We start from the raw sequence: 3,834 nt of genomic DNA on the forward strand, positions 1-3,834 counted from the left end.
TGCCCGCGGTGTCCGTGGTCATAAAAGACTTGGTCAGATTCGACGTTATTTCTCTGGCGTCATCTTTCGAGAGTCTGGATAATCTTGATCGGTGCTTGCCGGCCCCTTGAGTGCTTCGAGAGGCGCTTCCTCGCGAGCCTCTCCGTCATTCACTAGATTGGTCTGCAGCAGATAGGCGTCTCTCGAGGGTGGCTTGCTCTTTCGATAGGCGCTCTCGGTTTTTCTCCAATATGGAGCGATAAGCGTTGAGGGTTCCAACCGAGGTTCCTGCGGGGAGCGGTGTGTTGTTAAGCACGGTTGCCTTGGCTGCTGCCCACTCCTCCTCTGCGATGGTGTAATCGTTGTTGTTGTTACTGGCACTGTTTCCAAAACTTGCTCGTCTGCTGGAGCGGGGGGTGTGATCTCCGTCTCCCCTGTTCCTTGTGTTTCCCGTGTTATTGGCGACATAAACCTGGTGGTGTGCCGTTCTCCGGGTGGTACCTTGGACGATGCTGTCGACACTGTCCTCTCCTGATGAGTACTGGGCAATGCAGATGAATGGTGTGTCGCTTGATCCTAGCCCGTGCCTGGTATCGCAGTTCAAGCAGTAGTACGAGGTCATCTCCGAAGATGCGGGATTGTCAGATCCAACCGACATGGAAGACGTCGAACGAGGAGTCGATGGCGCGGGCGAGTTCGTTGAGTCCGTCAGACCAGTCGAAAGGTCGATTGATGACGACGTGCTTGGACCTGTCGATCTGGAGGCGAGTGGTTCCAGCAGTCGAAGGACTCCTTCCGAGTTGACGTTGTAGTGGACGCTGCCGAAGGTCATCTCCATGTTTCCTTGTAGATCAGAAAAGGTCGAGCGAGACGAGTCATTGTGCGGGGTGAATTCATAGGAGCCGAATCGAATCGGGCTTCCCAGACTTGGCGATGATGGTGTCGATGAAGCTGCCGATGACATGACTGGATCTGCCGATGATCGATCTTGTGCCGACAGGATTCCCACAGACGGCGCCAATTGTCGAGGGTACTCCTCGGCAATGCCCTCCGATTGGGGCTTAGGGTTGATGGAATCCTGTAGGCTGACACGAGACATCGGTTCACAGACAAGCGGGGAGAGCGATTTACCCAGGTTCGGGGCCCTCGATGAGGTAAAACCCTTACGTCCTGCCTGTCTGATCTTGATTATGAGAATATTGGGTTACAATGGGGTGCCGAAGGGTTTGGCTGAGATCTTGTCGAGAGGCTAAGTGTTGCGGCGACCTAGCTCTAGACTTCTGGTGGCTAAGATTGCTAAGATTGAACGTGTCCCTCGGCAGCCCCTCTCCTAGCCTTTATATAGGAGGCCAGGTCTCAAGAGGTCTAACCGAGTACGACTAGGTTTACAGTAGTCCTAGCTCTAAACTTTCCTTGTTCGGCTCCTTCCTTGTCTTGCCCGCCAAGGAATCTTCTGCTCCGCCATCCAAGTGGCCCGCCTTGCCATCGAGTACCTTCATGGGCCTCCAGTTAGATCGTATAGGGTAGGGCAATGTCGGTTACCCGAAGGGTAATGCCCACGTCACCTTGGGCCGTTATTTAATGGACCTTCAGGCCCGTTAACTTGTGAGCCTTTAGGCCCTATATTTGGTGGGCCTTGAATCCCTCTGATCGTGGGCCTTGAGCCCGTTAGTTGATGGATTGGCCCGTTTAAAATTGCCTCTTATGCAACCCATTAAAATTAAATTTCTTAATTTTCGTATGACCAATATGCCCACAAGAGCATGCTAAAACTGAAAGCGCTACATTATTACATTTAGCAATATAATTTACATACTAAGATAATTACAGTTATGAAATAACATCAGATCAGAGTTTAGCGTGCACAGTAGCACCAAGATATCTCTTCAACATGACCAGAACATCTCCAGCAGCATCAAAAAACATTTCCAGCGTTGAGCATACCACGACCTGTGTGAACCACGTTATCAGGGTTATGCAGTCTATCTTTACTTAAGCATGAGAAACATTTCAATCTTTGCCGATATCGCAACCTGCTATTCTAATCTTTCCTTTGCCTTGGTTGTCAGCTGATTAATTTGATCCCTCTGGATCTTGGCAACATTGGTTAGCTCTGCACTTGCCAACTTCTCCTTCTCCAGTTCTGCAGCAAGCTTGCTCATTCTGGATCGAGAGGAGTGATATGTGACCCCTACATTCTGAAGAAATGTAGGCTGTGAAGTTTTCCTCGAGAGGACCTCGTAAACAACCTGGGCCTCAGCCCTGCGTTGTCCATCTGTTGTAGGTACACAAAGCTCATATTCCATCTCAGCCTTTTTTCACAATGAAGAATCATGGTTAGGAGATGCAGCAAGATATAAGATAAACGTTACTGACAACTCTTTGAAAGATGGCTTAAATTTGCATCCTTTGTCGGGGTGGAGAAGCAGTTATGTCGGCTCAAGTGGCACTCTTTGAACATATATATCCATAGGACTAAGTTCTTTGCCGTTGTATTTGTCCTTCTGAAAAAATAACATAAATAGGTGATGAGCTTAAAGGTTTCAGGTGTACATAAAATCTACAGTTTCCGCTAGCGACCATGTGCACTATAGTTACCATGCATAGCTGGAATTCAAATCAACTGGCGTTGCTCTGTAAATGACGTTACTGTGAAATAAATAAAATGCAATCTATGCTAAAGAAAAACAGGGAACATAATCTAGCACGTGTGTTGAGCGCAAAAACAAACTTATATAACCAACAAACTCGAAATACTCATCACATTATAGTTTTATGTTTTGACAGTTCCTGACTTACCACGTTTTTCAAGTGCGCGACATAGCTGCGTGATCCGGTTGCCGGATGGATCGGGACCTTAGCACGGTTGAATTTGTTTTTCTTACTGATTTCCTGCTGGATGCTAGAATTAGTAATGGTACTAATAGTCAAGCTTCATGCACAAGAATGAAGTCAGAACTGAGGAAAGGGCTAGTCAATTCAGTTAACAATTTCATCTGCCATAAGCATGTAATGTACCAGTTTCGATTTGCATAAAATAATTGACCTTCATCTTGGGATCCATCCAGTGCTGCACAAGCTCATTCCACTCAACATCGTTCATCGAACTGACATGACTTTCTTTCGGTACATCGCAGAGAAGACGGTTATCAAAGTGCTTTCTTTTAAGGACGTGTCGTTGGTGCTTAATACCTATCTGAAGATACCTCTTGCACGCTGCTTTTACTGGTGAAGCATTTATATCCATATCAAACCTAACCTAGTGGCATGGAAGATCATGCATAAGAATGGAAATCTCTGAATCAATAGCATTATATAAATATTTCTGAGGGGCAAAACGCCTAGGATGGACTTAACGAAATTCTGTGGTAATAGTCAGAGAGGAGCCTACTATCCCCCTTATATTTCTTCTAGTGCGAGCGCACCGACACATGGTTCTTGACTATATTGTGGCATTCAGCTGCAAACTTTGCAGGGATAAAAGGTGACACTGGCCTCATCATACCTTTTTGAATGATAACTACCAGTTTGCCAGCCACCACTACACATGTAAACAATTAATGAGGTAACAATAATGGTACTACAAATAGAATATGGAATAAACAGACTAAATAAACTAAGCATGCATGCCTTTATCCCCATTACTATTCATGGTTGCCTCCTCATGGTTAGCATCCATCCAGTGACTGACTATGTCCATAAAGACATGCCCAGTAGCATCATTACATGTGTTCAAGGGAAGCAGCCTGAGTGTGTCATCGTGCAACAGAAGGTAACATAAATGCACATAAGAACTTGACAGTACAACATGCTAAATGCAGTAAGAACTTGATTGTACATCTTGCCTTCAGCGAG

This window comes from Lolium rigidum, chromosome 7 (assembly GCF_022539505.1).
Source record: "Lolium rigidum isolate FL_2022 chromosome 7, APGP_CSIRO_Lrig_0.1, whole genome shotgun sequence".
Lineage (NCBI taxonomy): Eukaryota > Viridiplantae > Streptophyta > Magnoliopsida > Poales > Poaceae > Lolium > Lolium rigidum.